This window comes from Schistocerca gregaria, chromosome 1 (assembly GCF_023897955.1).
Source record: "Schistocerca gregaria isolate iqSchGreg1 chromosome 1, iqSchGreg1.2, whole genome shotgun sequence".
Taxonomy (NCBI): Eukaryota; Metazoa; Arthropoda; class Insecta; order Orthoptera; family Acrididae; genus Schistocerca; species Schistocerca gregaria.
In genome coordinates this window covers 98,621,256-98,640,612 of record NC_064920.1, presented here as the reverse complement: position 1 = coordinate 98,640,612, position 19,357 = coordinate 98,621,256, and positions in this window count along the sequence as shown.

Sequence of the window (19,357 nt, the reverse complement as noted above, 5' to 3'; positions counted from 1 at the left end):
ATTTCAACCACTAAGAAGTGCCAGCTCTCATTTGACTTCACTGTTAACTCAGAACTCTATTAACACAGTTGATTCGCCTTAATTTCAATTTGTCAGAGATAATGTAATTCGTGTGGCCATTTGTTAGAAATAAATATATGTATAAGAAAAACATTTTATAATGTTTATAATTGTTCTAGTATAGATCTATTTGCTGTTTACAATTATTGTGTTCAGAAGTCTGGTGATTCCTGCACTTCTGTTATAAATATTGTGCTGTCAGTAGAATAAATAATATTACCATCTGTGGCGACACGAACAGTTCTTCAGTGTCATGTCAAACCATTTGTTTTCTAATATTTGACATAATTCATAGATACTTTGTTTATTTACGAATATTATCAGGTAAGTTCACAAAAAATAAAATCCTAACAAACTTTTATGTTCCCTTGCGCAGGAGGATAATCTCCCTCATCTTCAGTGTAGGGAAAATTTAAAAAAAATGGCTCATTTAAACGAATATAAAATTAATTCTCAGAATAAAACTTACAATTTCGGGAGGCTGTGTTGTTGCAAGATTTATAAGGGAGTGAAGTTCTTCTTTAGATCGAATTAAACTCAGGTAACTTCGAATTATACACTCGTTTCTTCGTTTTGGGATAATGCATTCTTCTTATGTAGTCATAAAAATTAAATCTACGTTTCATCTCTATTCATACTTTACATTAGAATTATGTCTTGATTCTATTGTTTTACGTAGATCCCGTTCTCTTAACGTGGACCAAGTATATTGTGTTAGACCTTTCCCCCATTCCTCCCCGCCACTAAAAATCTTTCAAGGCGTACAAGACACTAATGTGTATGTAGATTTTCTGCCTACATGACATAAGGAATAATAATGAACTGTGGCACTTATGGGAAAGCATCCTAGCTGTAAGCGTTTCGTTTGCTCGATATCTACTTTGATTATTATGGGTCTTGCTTTCAGGCCAATTCGATCAACACCGTATCCATTCGCTCAGATATATGATGTTATTCACGTGTTTTATTTTTCTGCAACCATTTCTTTTTCATTTTTATTCCGAGTAGGCACCACAGTCTCCACTCCTGTTATAGATGCACTTCAAAATGGGGCATGCACTGAACAAGTCTTTCTGAAACAAGTACAACTCTAAATTACACCCCCATACCATTTTTTTCATTTCTTTAGTGCCTGATATTTGACACTATTTCTGTCTTATCAAAAGATACACTCCTGGAAAATGAAATACGAACACCGTGAATTCATTGTCCCAGGAAGGGGAAACTTTATTGACACATTCCTGGGGTCAGATACATCACATGATCACACTGACAGAACCACAGGCACATAGACACAGGCAACAGAGCATGCACAGTGTCGGCACTAGTACAGTGTATATCCACCTTTCGCAGCAATGCAGGCTGCTATTCTCCCATGGAGACGATCGTAGAGATGCTGGATGTAGTCCTGTGGAACGGCTTGCCATGTCATTTCCACCTGGCGCCTCAGTTGAACCAGCGTTCGTGCTGGACGTGCAGACCGCGTGAGACGACGCTTCATCCAGTCCCAAACATGCTCCCCACACCATGATGCCGGGTGTTGGCCCTGTGTGCCTCGGCCGTATGCAGTCCTGATTGTGGCGCTCACCTGCACGGCGCCAAACACGCATACGACCATCATTGGCACCAAGGCAGAAGCGACTCTCATCGTTGAAGACGACACGTCTCCATTCGTCCCTCCATTCACGTCTGTCGCGACACCACTGGAGGCGGGCTGCACGATGTTGGGGCGTGAGCGGAAGACGGCCTAACGGTGTGCGGGACCGTAGCCCAGCTTTATGGAGACGGTTGCGAACGGTCCTCGCCGATGCTCCAGGAGCAACAGTTTCCCTAATTTGCTGGGAAATGGCGGTGCGGTCCCCTACGGCACTGCGTAGGATCCTACGGTCTTGGCGTGCATCCGTGCGTCGCTGCGGTCCGGTCCCAGATCGACGGGCACGTGCACCTTCCGCCGACCACTGGCGATAACATCGATGTACTGTGGAGACCTCACGCCCCACGTGTTGAGCAATTCGGCGGTACGTCCACCCGGCCTCCCGCATGCCCACTATACGCCCTCGCTCAAAGTCCGTCAGCTACACATACGGTTCACGTCCACGCTGTCGCGGCTACTACCAGTGTTAAAGACTGCGATGGAGCTCAGTATGCCACGGCAAACTGGCTGACACTGACGGTGGCGGTGCACAAATGCTGCGCAGCTAGCGCCATTCGACAGCCAACACCGCGGTTCCTGGTGTGTCCGCTGTGCCGTGCGTGTAATCATTGCTTGTACAGCCCTCTCGCAGTTTCCGGAGCAAGTATGGTGGGTCTGACACACCGGTGTCAATGCGTTCTTTTTTCCATTTCCAGGAGTGTATTTATACGCCTGTTTGTTACGTTATTTATGTCAGTACACTTATTTGTTCTATTGATGTTTCAGCATCTTTAGTGTTAGAACATACCACTTGTAACAGTCCAGTTCCACCAGTTCCACAATTTATCATTACTTTTTAGTTCATAGTTAAAGAAGAGTGGCAAGAGTCTCCCCCAGTCGAACTCCTGTTGTGATTTCAAACAATTTAGGGATACGACGTTGGAATGTTGTGTAGTACTTGGTGTTAGTAACCTTTGCTCTTGGAGTTGCTAGCATCTTTCCATCCATTTCCTTTCCTGTGAGTAATCTGAGTTTCACATGAAGTTCATGGAGTCATATGCTCTTTAAATCAACAAATGTGGAAGAATGTAGTATTCCTCTCAGCAAATATCGTCCTAGTAAAACTTTCAGATTCTGTATTTCTTTTGATGTTGACCGATCACTTCCTAATCCTCCTTGGTATTCTTCGAGTCTGTGCTCGGTCATTTCACTCAGTGAAATGACGTTGAAACTAAATGTGGTGGCTAGAGCAAGAATTGAACCTGGCGCTGCCAGAACTGAATGTAGCGTTGGAACAGTTGCCCCTGTCTACTGAATAACGCCCTACGCTACATTTTCGTAGAAGGAGCCTAGGCACATGAAAAGGTCTGAGAGTAGTTTGAACAAATGTAACCACATATAGGACTCGTTATGTCGAATCATCATCGAAACTTATGCTGTGCGATTTATTCTAACTTTTGTATGTTTCTTAGTGTTTTACAATAGGAGCAAGACTGGCTTTCGTGACTCTCCGGAGATAGCCTTCATTCTATTATCATACTGCTGTTCGTTGTTCCTAACACAAAAGGAATATAGAAAATAATGTCTGACGCGAAGTACTATCATAATTCGATGAGTGAGGAGCCCTTATATCAATCGAAGGCGAATAGTTGTCACTGACAATAGAGATATTGACCCATTAGATGAAATGAAGTTTAACAGAGAGCAAGCGAATGGAATTCGTGGAAATAAAACAGTGAGATTAAAGTGCTGGTGGGTATGAGGTTAGCAGAATAGCCTCTTGTAATCGAAATCTTACTTTTATATCCTTTCAATTTACTTCCCAAAACTTTACTGATTGACAGCTATAGGATACCTGTGGCCCCACCAGAAATCTCATCACGAAGAAGAGAGGTACAATGCCATTGTATTCTCTCCTGAGGCAAACTGGCACACTAGTGTTGTGCCTGGCCCTTGACATAGTGGACAGTGAAGCTGGGATGGAGCAGGTACCGGAGCTGTTTTCACACATGTCACATCGAGGACGGACTGCGGAACCATGGTAAGCGCTGAAGTAGCCTAACAAACGCAGACATTTTGTAGAGACAAGTGTCATGTGTTGACTTGCATTTCCTTGCTGAAAAATGGCACGATGGTATTGTCTCAAGGAGGGCGAAGTATGTAAGTGACCTGGCATTGGACCATCTGACTTCCCTGAACAACTGTTTGACGTGACCTGATGTCATACCAGTCGGCTGCTCACACTATGACACCAATAGTAACGATACTGTACATTTCCAAAATAATGGAAGAATCGGATGTCTCCCTACATTGCCAACGTAGACGCCGACGCTGATCATCCGGCGTAGAGCAGAAACCAAACTCGTCTGAGAGCATGATGCCAAACCGATTAGGAGCAGTCCATGCTTCTACATCAACATCTACATCCATACTCCGCAGGCCAGCGTACGATCCGTTGTGGAGAGTACCCTGTACCATAACTCCTAATTTACTTTCCTGATCCACAAGCAAATAGAGCGAGCGAGAAACGACTGTCTATGTGCCTCCGGATGAGTCTTAATTTCTCGTACCTTGTCTTCGTGGCCCTTACGCGCAATGTATGTTGGCGGCATTAGAATCGTAACGTCGTCTTCCTCCAGGGATTTCCAATTGAATTCCCGAAGCATCTCCATAACACGTGTTGTTCTAACCTATCAGTAACAAATCTAGCAGCCCGGCTCTGAACTGCTACAATGTCCTCTTTCACTCCGACCTGGTACGGATCCCAAAAGCTCGTGCTGTATTCAAGAGTAGGTCGCACCAGCGTCGCGTATGCGTTCTCTTTTACACACGACAAAAGTTCTAAAATTCTCCCAATAAACCTAAGCTGACCATTCGCCTTCTCTGCCACAGTACTTAGAAGCTCGTTTAATTTCATATTGCTCTGCAGAGCTACGCTGAAATGTTTAAACGACCTGAATTTGTATAGCAGTACACTACTAATGCCGTATGCGAACATTACAGGTTTGTTTTTTCTCGTCATTTTCCCACATTTAGAGATATTTGCCATTCCTCAAACGAATCAGAAATCTTGTCCCAGTCATCTTGTAACTTCTTATAGTCACTAAATTTCAGCACCTTACCGTAAACCAGGATCATCAGCAAACAACCACAGATTGCTGTCCATACTGTCCGCTAAATCGTTTATGTGTGTAGAGAAAAGTGGTCCTATCACAGTCCTTGTCTCTGATGAACACGCACCCTTGAGGATCACAACTGAGAACCGGCCGGTGTGGACGAGCGTTTCTAGGCTCTTCAGTCTGGAACCGCGTGACCGCTACGGTCGCAGGTTCGAATCCTGCCTCGGGCACGGATGTGTGTGATGTCCTTAGGTTAGTTAGGTTTAAGTAGTTCTAAGTTCTTGGGGACTGATGACCTCAGAGGTTAAGCTCCATACTGCTCAGAGCCATTTGAACCATTTGATCACAACTGAGTTCTATTACTTAAGAAGTCTTCGAGTCACTTTCTATGAACTTACACCATATGCTCGTACCTTCGTAAACAGCCTGCTATAGAGCACCGTGTCAAACGCTTTCCGGAAACCTACATATATAGAATCTGCTTGTTGCCCTTCATCCACAGTATATCATGTGAAACAAGGATAAGCTGAGTTTCACAACAGGGTTGCTTTCTGAGCCGTGCGTGGCTTGTGTTCACGCCATATCTCATTGAACATTCTATTTTTACTGTACTACAACCTCGTTTTGTTAATTTCAATTACTGGTGCCACTGAGATGCCGCCTTGCCTGCCCGTTAGTGACAGCATCGGCACTTATCGATATAAGCCTTGGCGTATCATCTTTGGTGACTGCTATGACCTTTGGTTGTCATGTGTTGGGAATGAGTTCGGACCTGCCAGTGAGTTGGAAGGCGCTAGCAGTGCAGTTCGTACCTGGCAGTGTTGGACCTAGGAAACGTCAGAAGTTCAGTAAGGGTGCGGTTGCAGTGAGGTCTGGACAGCCATGACTCAGTCGACAGTTGCCGATACATATCGCTTGAGTACGGCGCACCTTGGTTGGTCGTCGGTCGGTCGTGTTGTCGGAAGACGTCTATATTGGCAGGCAATTGTTTATGGGTTACCTGCATGTGCTGACTCGTGATTCGTCCTGGTTATTGCACAATCGCTGCAGTTAGTATTGTCTAGTCCTTCATGCAAGTGTTCGTGAAACTGTGTGTAGCATGTGATGACGACTTCTCCGTTATTTTACTGCTGTCTCCATGCTGATTTGTGGCAGTTGGTCAGATGGTGTGGATCACCCAGGAAATGTCCACGCGGCGCAATGGACCTGGCCCGCTGGTAGTCTCTACGCAGTGTCGAAGTGTGTGGGAGCTGTTCCGATTCCTACGAGGTTCGTGGCTCACCGACCCAGGACATCAAAGTTCAGTGGTGATTTAATAACCGAGGGCAGTCTGTTCTCATTGTGCCGTAGGTTTTCATGGTTGGCTGTTGGGGGTTTTCCCATGAGCAACTGCGAGTGTTTGAGTTGGCGAACGTTTGGCCACCATCCAGTGGAGAATTTTGGTTATTTGAAGTACAAGTGCACCAGCGGAATTTTCTACCTTGTGGCCGTTAGCATTCCGGTTACCTGCCCTGACCACTGACGTAAAATTCAGGCAGTGTCCTTTCCTCGCTGTGTTGTCGAGGTCCAAAACATGTGTGTGGTTTTGACAGCTTATCCATACTTAGTTATGGGCGGCTACGCTTTTTACGTTTTGGCTTTGGAATTCCTTTGTACTGGTTGAGTGGGTCGGGTGGAAAGTAAGTCGTCTTGTCGGTGGGTCCTTTGTCTGTCTCTTAGTTGGGCTTCCGGTGGATTGTATATAGCTGGGCTGACTACCTGTCTCCCCTAAGCGAATGTTAATATTTCAAGTGCAGACCGACCCCCGAAAACTTCTGAGCACTGCTGGCTGTACTGCTTTTTATTATTGGTGTTCGATTGTGTATTTTAATGCCTTATAGCCGATGGTTTGAATTTGTATACTTTTAGTTGGGTTTTAAATAATGTGCCTCCATTCGTTTTAAAGTTGAAACTACCTTACTTGTCAAGTTTTGCATTGTTTGAGCCTTTAGCCTCATTCAAATTATTTTTTTTTCTAGATAAGGCTTTGGGTCTTCCGCCTTTTGAAAATTTAATGTCGTGTTTTTCAATCATGGATCTTCAGCCGTCTTAAAATTTAAATTCCTTACGTGTTAAATATTACATTGTTTGGGCCTTAAGCCTCATTTAAAAGAAATTATTTAAGAATAAAGCCTTGAGCTTTCTGCCTTGCAAGAATTGATTGTAATTGTGTTTTGAATCGTGGGCATTCAGCCGCTTTAAAAGTCCTTGTTGTTAAGTCTTAGGTTGTTTGGGCCTCCAGCCTCCTTCATTTAAAATTATTTAAGGATAAACCTTTCGGCCCTCTGCGTTTGAAAATTTATTGTAGTTGCGTTTTAAATAATGGTCCCTCAGCCATTTCAAAAATGAAAGAGCGGTAGCAGGCATTTCAACCAATAACCCTTCTCCAGCATAAGTGTGGAATAGTGCCCTTCTATCCAATGACGATGGCCCGTCAATGGTATCCATAGGAAATGAGCTACCAACACCTTCTGCATCAGAGCGGGAATATTAGCCTATGACTAGGGCCCACCAATGGTAGCCATCCGAATTTTAACAAATACTATCACTTCTCCAGCTCGAACCGCAGCAGCAGTAGTGGCCACCCCAAGATCCTGAGGAAGATCCTAGCAGAGGGGTAGAAACGTCGAACATTTTAGAAGAAACATGACGCTGCCTAATATCCCAAAGATTTTACCTTCAGGAACAACAGCCATGAAATCCTGCACACTTACAGAAAACGCTTCAATGGGAAAGAGGTTTATACTACAGTCAGAAGACTGGAGAAACTTCGCAGAAGAAGAGGTAAATTACTATGCGATTTAGCCTTTCTTTCCTGGTGCCGTGATAATGATGTTATTCCCACATTCGCCCGTTTTAGCCACCATGTGCCGACATTGAAAGCCAGGAGAATCTACCAAAGGGCCAGCGAAGCACTTGTCCGAGAAAGAATCCAGCAAATACGCAGAGACTTGAATTGTGTTAACTCCGTTTTAATTGATGTGCAGTTTTCACTGGTGGCAACTCTCTCACCCGAGGAATGGGATAAAGTGGACAGAATAAAGTTTAGACATTCAACAAGGTTTTCCGGTTTCAGTGCTATGAAACAAAAAGAGAAGTTCGAGAAGCTAGCGGTTACACTTCAGAAGGGAGACGATACTGTGAACCCGAAGCGAGTAGTGGTGAATCTCTCGTCAGAAGTACTCGATGAAGCAACTGTTTCAGTTCTGGGCGAAGGTCTGAATTTCGCAACTACACCGAAGAGAACACCTGTTGAAGAAATCGTAAGTGCCCTCGAAGCATCCATGTCTAGTGTTCCGACGGTGCTGGCCGAAGAAGTAAGACGTGTCGAGAGTTCTACGGAAACCGAAACCTTCGAAAAGCCACATATCGGCACAGGAAAGGGAATCTCTTATCGAACTCATGAGACACGAAAGCATCATTGTAACAAAATCAGACAAGGGGAATGCTACTGTTGTTTTGGACGCTGCGTACCACCACAGGAAGATGGAACGACTACTAGCTGATCCTATGCATCGCAAGTTAAAAAGCGATCCGACGAACAGAATCGTTCGGAAAGTGAAAAACCTGATATCAGACTCCAGACTGGACAGCTCTATTACAAAGAATCTAACACCTCGAATACCTGTCTCACCCAGAATGTACGGACTACCGAAAATACATAAAGAATCGGTTGCTTTCAGGCCTATAGTCAGTGTGATTAACGCGTCGAATAATTTTTTAGCACGTCATTTATCTGGAAAACTGAGACATTTAGATGCTAAAACAAATGCTTTTATAAAAGATTTGAAACATTTTTTTAGAAATTATATGCACACTGAGGATATCTGTAGGTGACATTCTTGTTAGCTTCGATGTGACGTCTTTATTTACTAACTTCGCAGTATCATATACAATGGAGATCATAAGAGAGAATGTTGTTCCAGATGTTTGTGACTTGATTGAATTATGTCTTCGTTCGAGCTATTTTAAATACAATGGTGAATTCTTTGAACAGGCTGACGGCCTTGCTATAGGCTCACCCATTTCGCCAGTTGCAGCTGACGTTTTTATGGAACATTTTGAGCAGCAAGTCTTAGGTGGTGCTCGTTTGAAGCCTTCTTGCTGGCTCCGCTATGTGGATGACACAGTTGTTATATGGCCACACGGCGAAGAAGAACTTCATGCGTGCCACAATTTCCTAAATGGAATTCACCTCAAAACCAAATTCACCTTGGAGGTTGAGAGTGAGGTCGGTTACCCGTTCCTAGATCTGTTGGTACACAGAGTATCTGGTAACACTCTAGGTCACAGAGTGTACAGAAAGCCGACTCATATAGACAGGTATTTAGTTGCCACTTCGCACATCCACCCAGCCCAGAAGCAAGCAGCACTCAACACTGTCTTCACGTACCTTCCGTATCAGCGATGCCGACCACTTGGAATCAGAGTTAAATTTTTTAAAGAGCACATTGAAGGCAAATGGGTATGATAGTTATTCAATCGACAGGGCTTTTAGGCGGAATATTTATACCGCTAATAAGAATGATGAGGAACCGGCTTCTCAATCCGTCAGGTTACCGTTCGTTTCTGGGGTCACTGACCGCATAAGCAGAATTTTAAAGAATTTTAAAGAACCTTTCTTTAATCATAACGAAAATAAAAGACTTTTTCCGACGGCAAACGGATGCACCTGATTGCCTCCACAATGCCGGCGTCTATCAAGTGTCATGTGGCTGCAGCAAAGTGCATATAGACGAAATGGGAAGAACTGTCAAAGAATGCATTAAGGAACACGATCGGCACATGCGGCTAAAACTAAGTGCAAAATCGGCAGTAGTGGAACTGTGGCCCTGACATACTGTAGATTTTAATACTGTACGTGTACTGGCTATGGAAATAAATATTTATAGAAAAAAAATCCGAGGAGCGGTTGAAGTTTCTAAGAACGCATATAATTTCAATAGAGAGAATGGCTATAGACTTACGGCATCGTGGCTCCCCGCCATCAAGGAAGTAAATAAGCGGCCGCGGTGTGTGAGAGGCATAAACCACGCGCTGCAAGTCACCTCGGCGGGCAATAATATTTTGAGTAAACATTGCACCTCTCTTGCTCTCTCCGTTTCGAATCTAGCGACTGATGATGACGAACCAATTGTGGTAGCCGGCATTTCAACCAATAACCCTTCTCCAGCATGTGTGGAATAGTGTCTTTCTATCCAATGACGATGGACCGCCAATGGCATCCACAGCAGATGAGCTACCAACTCCCCTTCTTCTGCATCAGAGCGGGAATATTAGCCTATGACTATGGTCCACCAATGGTAGCCATATGAATTTTAACCAATACTACCGCTTCTCCAGCACGAACGGCAGAAAATTCCCCCTTTATAAGTGGACGCGACACTCATCTCTGACAGTGTTCTAGCAATAGTGGACACCAAAAGATCCTGAGGAAGACCCCAGCAGATGGGTCGAAACGCCGAACATTTAACAAACAAAAATGGCACGGCCTAATAACCCAAAAGATTCATGTTCTTTACTTATTGTTCAGATTTTCAAGAAACCCTCACTCCTCCTTCTCCTCCTCCGCTCATCCCTCTGGGATCGCTCCTCACCGATACTATCATTTTTTATCACTTTGATTCACTAATTAATTAAATGTATCAATTAACTAACCCATAAAGCTCTGGGTAACTTCACAGCTCTCCCTGTCCCCTCCCCCACCTGGAAATTGTTGGACAAAAGACTCAGTTGATTGACCATTGCGCGGGAAATCGATTTCAGTGTGTGGAACACTGTTTTTTAAGCAGTTTATGGCATATAAGGTGGTGTATGTAATATAGTTTATTTAACGAATTTGTCTGGAAATCCATTGCAATATCATTAAACAATGGCGGCGCTTTTTTTTTATTATGATCCGGCACAGAAACACTGCTCAGTTTATATTTTTTGCTGGAGTCAGGGATTTTAAGACTGTTATTTTTATATTTTTTCACTTAGAGAAGCACACTGGCGTCGAAGCACAGATGGAAAAATGAAACAAGTACATATCTAAAAGCTCATGACATATTTCGAAACCCACAGCCACTTTCTGCAGATGGACAAATTACTAGAATCTCAGTGAGAAACTATTTTGTACAGATCTAGAAACATACAACAGTGACATTGCACTCAACTCTGCAAAAGGGTCTACAGATCACGAATGGAATTGTATTACAGTAGCCACCGTTTGGGGCCTCCTTTGCGTGCAACAATCGCCACGGCCGCACCATGAAGCACAAAACCGGTCAATGCCCTACTTACAGATGGTTTGATTAAATACCACCGACCATGAACCGCGTATCAGCCCCCTTTGATCTCGTCACCCCAAACAAAGCACGAACTGGCGCCATTCTGTTGATCACGAACTTCCAGACTCGCTTTATGTCTCTATCCTCCTCTGGAGGCCACCCCCTGTTCCTCTGTGCGAACCATCGTCTCGAAACATGCAGACCAAGGTTTTCAGTCTCCTCAGACTACAGTGTTCCTATTGGCTAGTGGAGACAAAGGCACAGCTGTCACATTTTCGATATCAAAACTACAGTGAAAGAAGCCATTGCACTAGCTTATAAAATTAATTGTTGACGATTTACAGGAGTCAAATGGATAACTTAAAACACTCGCCTGTACTTTATGAGGATCCTTTTTCATAGCTGAGACGTATTTTCAGTGCCTGAGTATCACACGGAAACATTATGCAAACCAAGTAATGAAATTTCCACCACAAATAGATCATAGTGCTAAATATATGTGAGGACTTGAACGCATCATATTTGAGAGCACCAACACGCTCTCTATCATAATGTTTCCACTAAATGTATCCGGCGAAAGAAAAGTTATGGCAATCACACAAAACTCATCATATTTGAGAGCATCAACACGCTCATCTATCATAACGTTTCCACTTAATGTATCCGGTGAAAAAAAAATTATGCCAATCACACAAAACGCATCAGATTTGAGAGCACCAAAACCCTCCCCTATCACAACGTTTCCACTAAATGTAATCGTTAAAAAAAATGCCAATCACACAAACTAGCGACCGCGAGGAGCCACCCGTCTGCTAGGGTACTCTCGCACAAGATATGCCTACCCGTACAAATGCATGGGTGCTGCTATGTATTGGCAAGCACTAAACATCACATCTTCAACTATGATTCATTCTTTGGTAGTAGCAGTTGTCATGGGTTGGGTGTGGAAGATGGCTATCAGCGTGGAATTTGAAGTCAGATTGACTCTTTCAAGCACCATAGATCTTCCTAAATCGTTTTTATGTTCTACGTTCACAAGAAGGAACGCCTACTGCATAATACAGTGCTGGCCATTAAATTTGCTACACCAAGGAGAAATGCAGATGATAAACGGGTATTCACTGGACAAATATATTATACTAGAACTGACATGTGATTACATTTTCACGCAATTTGGGTGCATAGATTCTGAGAAATCAGTACGCAGAACGACAACCTCTCGCCGTAAGAACGGCCTTGCTATGCATGGGCATTGAGTCTAACAGAGCTTGGATGGCGTGTACAGGTACAGCTGCCTATGCAGCTTCAACACGATACCAAAGTTCATTAAGAGTATGGCGTATTGTGACAGAGCCAGTTGCTCGGCCACCATTGACCAGACGTTTTCAATTCGTGAGTGATGTGGAGAATGTCCTGGCCAGGGCAGCAGTCGAACATTTTCTGTATCCAGAAAGGCCCGTACAGGACCAGCAATATGCGGTCGTGCATTATCCTGTTGAAATGTAGGTTTTGACAGGAATCGAATGAAGGGTAGAGCCACGGGTCGTAACACATCTGAAATGTAACGTCCACTGCTCAAAGTGCCGTTAATGCAAACAAGAGTTGACCCAGACGCGTAAGCAATGGCACCCCATACCATCACGCTGGTGATACGCCATTATGGTGTTGAAGACACGCTTCCAATATGCGTTCACCACGATGTCGCCAAACACGGATGCGACCATCACGATTCAGTAAACGGAACATGGAATCATCCGAAAAAATTACGTTTTGCCCTTTGTGCACATAGATTCGTCATTGAGTACACCATCGCAGTCCGTCCTGTCTGTAATGCAGCGTCAACGGTAACCGCACCCATGGTCTCCGAGCTGGTAGTCCATACTGCTGCAAACGTCGTCGAAATGTTCGTGCAGATGGTTGCTGTCTTGCAAACGTCCGCATCTGTTGTCTCAGGGATCGAGACATGGATTCACGATCCGTTACAGACATGCGGATAAGACGACTATCATCTCGACTGCTAGTGATACGAGGCCGTTGGGATCCAGCACGGCGTTCCGTATTACCCTCCTGAACCCACCGATTCCATGTTCTGCTAACAGTCATAGGATCTCGACCAACGCGAGCAGCAGTGTTGCGATACGATAAACCGCAATCGCGATAGGCTACAATCCGACCTTTATCAAAGTCGGAAACTGGATGTACGCATTTCTGCTCCTTACACGAGGCATCACAGCAACGTCTCACCAGGCAATGCAGGTCAACTGCTGTTTGTGTATGAGAAATCTGTTGGAAACTTTCCTCATGTCAGCACGTTGTAGGTGTCGGCACCGGCGCCAACCTTATGTGAATGATCTGAAAAGCTAATCATTTGCATATCACAGCATCTTCTTCCTGTCGGTTAAATTTCGCGTCTGTAGCACGTCATCTTCGTGGTGTAGCAATTTTAATGGCCAGTAGTGTAGGACAGGAACAACAGCAAATACCATAGCAAGACAGAGTCCTCTACGATCTATTGAGAATCACTAAACACAACATACTTAAACCACGATCCGGTCTGTAGCAGTAGTTGCTACGGCTAGATATCAGAGGTCACTGAAAACGCTAGCATATCGTAGATGTTCAGACGCAGTGTACCCATTCCCTCTCACCCAACACACACGTCTGCTTCTGTCACTGTCCCCCAGCACACCGTTCAATACACGAGCCCTCGCTGCTGTGGACGTAATAGACAGGTCTACACATTCTTTGCGATTAACAGGCCATCACAGCCTGAGCTAATCCACAACTTCTAACCACCTATGACTCCTAACCACTTTTTCTGACAGCCATGGTGCACGTCCAAACAAACGCCACCTGCTGCGGTGCACTCAGGAACAAGCAGGTGCATACTGGGCGTAAAAAGTAGTACTAAATAATTCCACCCTGATATACACCCACTAGTTTAAAAAAATCCGCTTTACTCAATCTGAGGCAGCTATGTTGTTGCCCATTCACCTCGAATTTGTCACGTGAAATGTAGATTCCCTCTTTTATACAAGTCATTTTCGGCGACAGAAGAAATCGAGTCATACACTATTTCACATTACTGATGCATGCTTACTTGTTGTGAAAAGCCGTGTAACAGTATGGCGTAGCATACATTTCCTCTATGTATTTTATCATCAGGTGGGAAAAAATCTTTTCTAGCTGTCATACCACCCATCACAGCACTAGGATATTAAACTCACGTTTGGCACATGACGGAGTGCAAAGGTCTACCACTACCAAAGGACGCCTCCTCACTGTCGAAGTCTCTCTTATATAACCAAATGACATGTAACATGTGAAGTCTCTCAATATAACAGCACAAAGAAGTTGTAAGTATAAGGCTGACCTATGTACCACTTTAGAAATGCAGTAATATTCTGATTTTATCGCGATGGTTGTCTCTCCCTTTGCAGGAAGAAAATTCAAATTTGGTTAAAAGACATTGCCGCAAATATAAAAAACTCCCAATCACCGTTCCTAGTCAACAATCATTTCCGTGGTGCCCTAGCCATCGCATCCACCCACCAGGCAACATATCACTGATATCAAATTTAGAGGCTAATTAATTAATTGTTTATGAGAGAAAGATCGTGTGGTGAGTAATTAATGTCTCTCAGCAGTCGGATTACTCTCACCAGGTAGTTCACATCAGAATTACTGGAGGGAGGAATATGTTCTTTTCGAGCTACACTGTTCAGAACCGACACTTGAAGCTGGCCACAGAACGATTCTATTGCCTCCAACATACACATCGCCTTAGGACCGCGTTATTAAAACTATGATAACGACTATGTTACCGTCACCCTACCATCACCCTACATGAAAGGCGGCTTTGGTTCCACCGCCACACATAAATGTGTCGCTTTTAGCGTTACAAATGTTGTCTGTGATTTCGAGTCAAGTTTATCCATTTAACCACATACCTGCGTTGGATCCTTTGAAGGTGTCTTTTAATGTTTAAAGTCACTGATGAATTATATTCATGCCATTCTCATATAGCTGAACGAGTCACGTCTTTCGATACCCTGCAGCTTCGTCCATGTGATTGTAACAATTTAAGTCAGAACTGAATAAAATTCAGAGAGCACCATATCTAAAATACTCTGCATCGCGTGGAGAAACAGCGTCAGGTGAGTTAATGTGACAGGACTGTGTTTTGACCATTTAGTGGAAATGGGAACATTTCGTCATAGCTTTGCCAACTGAGTACAGTGTGTAAGGCCAGCACCAAACGAATTATCTCTCTCTTGCAACACGACATAGAAGGAAAGACAGTATGAGTAGTTACAGGAACTGGAGGAAGGATGTAGATGTTTCTATTGTATTTCGATGTAGCCCAAAATGACATACATGTATCCCAAGGAGATCTGCGTCTCTCAGGGTGCATTCATGTCTGTTGCCCAAACATTCTCTCCCTCCTCGTTACTTTGTACCATTCAACAGAGAAAAACTATGAATTCTAAAAACTCAACTAACATCATCCAGTACTGAACATTATAACGTTTTTACTACATCTGTTTGTCTTCCTATTTGTATATCGACAACGAAGACCATCTGTGTGTCAGTGTTGAGCATGTGTGGGGATCCTATTAATTATAAAGGTATTGCCTCACTGGAACTCATAGCTCATGATTGAAGTCACTTCCAAAGACCAGTGTCAGGTTTCATTCCCTGTGCTGTATGAGGACCATATCCCACAGACTATCAATCACGAGAGAGAGTTCCTGTTTGGTGTGTGATACATTGTTCTTTCTGCCGTAAAATATCCCAGCAGTGTGTGACTAAAGATTTATACACCATCATACACTTTGTTTTTACCACGATAACTTCAAGGTTTTTGTCATGTTATAAACTGACAATAACATGACTCCATCCATTGGATATTACAGAATATTATACTGTGTTAGCTAGTCTGTGTGATCAGCATTATTATTTTTGACCAGATATGTTTATTGGAAATGTAGAAAGGGTGTTTGTGCTTTGTGACATTCGTGCATTCAAGACCTCAGATATATTTGGGCTATGATCTATGTGTGGAGGAAATTTTATTACTTGATTTGGATAATGTTTACCTCTGATACTCAAACGTTGAAAATGTGTTTCTTTCAGAAGAAGGATCATCATAAGGTGGAGGTGAGTGTCTTAAGTCATCTCTTTGACTCCTATAAGTTGTTAAACAACTAATTTCATAGGGTAGTACAAATTGCTTCTTTCACTCTATTTTTGATACCAAAGAAGTGTCAACGGTTCCTCTGTATCCAGCATTAGCCAATAGGAACACAGTATTCTGGGGAGAGATGAATACCTCTGACTGCATGTTTCAAGACATTGGTTGATACAAACAGGGTGTGGTATCTTGAGGAAGACAAAGACAGGAAGCGAGTCTGGAATTTTCCAGTCAACAGAATGGCGCCAAGTGATTCCTTACTTGGGGGCCACGAGATCAAAGGAGGCTGATATGTGGCCCGTGATCATGTGACGTGTATTTAGGGCATTAGGCGATTTTGAGTTTCGTGGTATTGTTCTGATGGCTGACACATGCATGGGAGACCCCAAACAGTGGCTGCTACATTGCACTTCTTTCCAATTCTGATCTGTAGATTACTTTTGCTGAGTTTAACTATTAATGCAATATGACTGCTATATGTTTCTCGATATGTGCAAAATGGTTTCCTGCTGAGATTCTAATAATTTTTATATGAGCAAAAATTTGCTTTCGGTTTCGAAATATGTCATGAACTTTAAAGTCAGTAGTACTTTTGATTTTGTTATGTGTGCTTAGACACCAGCATGGTTGTTAAAGTGGGGAAAATAAAAAAAATAACGAACTCCACATCCCTGACTCCAGCAACAAATATTAACTAGGTCTACTAAACATTTCTGTATATGATCAGCATAAAAATCCCCCACAATTATTTAAATAACAGCAGTTATTTCCTGACAAATTTCTTACATGCACTACATTCATATGGCTCTAAGCATTATGGGACTTAACATCTGAGGTCATCAGTCGAACTACATTCCACACACCACTGCGTATCTGATAAATTGTTTAAATAAACAGTATTCCATACACTACAGTCAATTTGGCACCGAATTCTTGAACTAAATGAATAAACTATATTTCCCTGGGGGTCAAAAGTTAATTAATCTATTTAATTACTTAGTCAATCAACTGATATCAATAGTGTGATTGTACAGTGAGGGTAATGCAAGATGGATGGGGGAGAAGTGGAGGGAGAGGACGAGGTGGGAGGGGGACCGGTGAGGGAACAATTGGTTAAGGACCGGTCAATCAAAAGGAGAGATTCTCCTCACGGGTCATAATCCTCTTAGCAGAACAATAGATTAACGACCTGTCAATGAAAAGAGAACAATAGGTTTGCCTGTGAAAGTACACTTGCCCCTGTGTTGGTAACCTTCAGTGAGTGTGGGAAACGGCCTTGTCTCCCTAATGTTCTATGTTTTGTACATTCTGTTCACAGATGCATGAATCTCTGCTAAACTTTGTCTGTCTTCATTTTTGCTTTGTGTTTTGAACCAAGAGTACAACAGCCTCTGCTTTGTCATCATCTTCGAAGTTTCGTTAATCAACCACCTCTTTCCCTCCATTAGCGACATACCAGTCTCATAACTTTCCAGAACATGATTTACGGCCGGCCAGAGTGGCCATGCGGTTCTAGACGCTACAGTCTGGAAACGAGCGACCTCTATGGTCGCGAGGTTCCAATCCGGTCTCGGGCATGGATGTATGTGATGTCCTTAGGTTAGTTAGGTTTAATTGGTTCTAAGTTCTAGGCGACTGATGACCTCAGAAGTTAAGTCGCATAGTGCTCAGAGCCATTTGAACCATTTGAACCGTGATTCACAGTCTGCTTGTACTTTGTCTACAAGCGGTCTACGTCCATCTTCCTAACGCTAAGTGGCATCAATTCACTCAGTATGTGAGATGATAATAGCTGCTTATATGTTCTCTCTAGCGGAAACACTACCCTATTTTTCTTGACTTCATTATTAACTTCCATAACCATAGTTGCTCTAATGGCATCATAACCACTAATTCCTGTCTCTATATTGGCATCGTTGATAAGATCCAGCCTGTTTGTACCCACAACGTTGTAGTGATATATCCCATTCCTTGAATGACAGGTATCATGTCATTAAATACATATATCAAATGAAAGATGTTCATGACTGGGATTAGTTTATAAGTGGTCAGGATCCCATTGATGGGATGCGTTTCAAATTGTAGGTGCTGATACCAGATCTAACCAACCAGTGATTGTGCGGAAGTCGGTAGCAGTCTGGCAACCCTACCTGCTGAAGTGGAGATAGGAGTTCCATGAAGAAGTTGGTGGAGAGGAAAGAGAGCAATGAAATTTAACAATGCGGAAAGTCAAAGTTAATGAATTTATTGTAATTGTAAACTGTCAAGCTGAATATCAGATCTGTTTTGTACGTAATACAGAGAGTCAGTATACGGGTTGGTAGCTGGCCTTATTTATCTGCATTGGGTTGTAATTTTGTTGACAGTATAAGACGGTGAACTGAATCTCATTTCTTATTTATGTGATGGAGCGAGTGACATGGAGAAGTTAATTGTCTGCAGCTGTATCTCCAGCCTGTAAGGAGGCGAAGTCTGAGGCAAGTTGGAGGGAGAATGCACTCAGACTCAGGGCACAGACTAGCTGGGTCCTGATTTGCAATACTTAACGGCGGCGACCGATCATTCAGTAACCAGCATTCATTGTGTATAAAAGGAGTGTCCGTGAGGCAACTATCTGGTACGTGAGATGAAGTAAACAAACCACCAGGCAGTCCTAGCCAACCTGAAAGATATTTCCATTGCGTTTATTTTGCGATGTTTACGACAGCCTGCATAATGAACGGCAGTTCCGTAGTTCCACATCTGCAAATTTCCAACTCGTGGTGCAGGATGATACAGACTGTTGTGGGGATATTGTTCTCAGATGGCAGGAGCAGATACGAACGGATTACGACGTGACTGGTGCGCAATACAGTGATCCTCCCTTGTGGTGGTGACCCATGGTCGACCGGGATTCCAGCCCTCATGTTCCTGTGCAGTTTATGTGAAGCCGTAAGGTATCGAATGCTCACCGATCAGCGCAGTGTCAAGAAAGCGCTGACCCGCGCGACAGTTTGAAGGGTTGACAGCCCAACACCTCCTACAATACAGCGTTCAATGC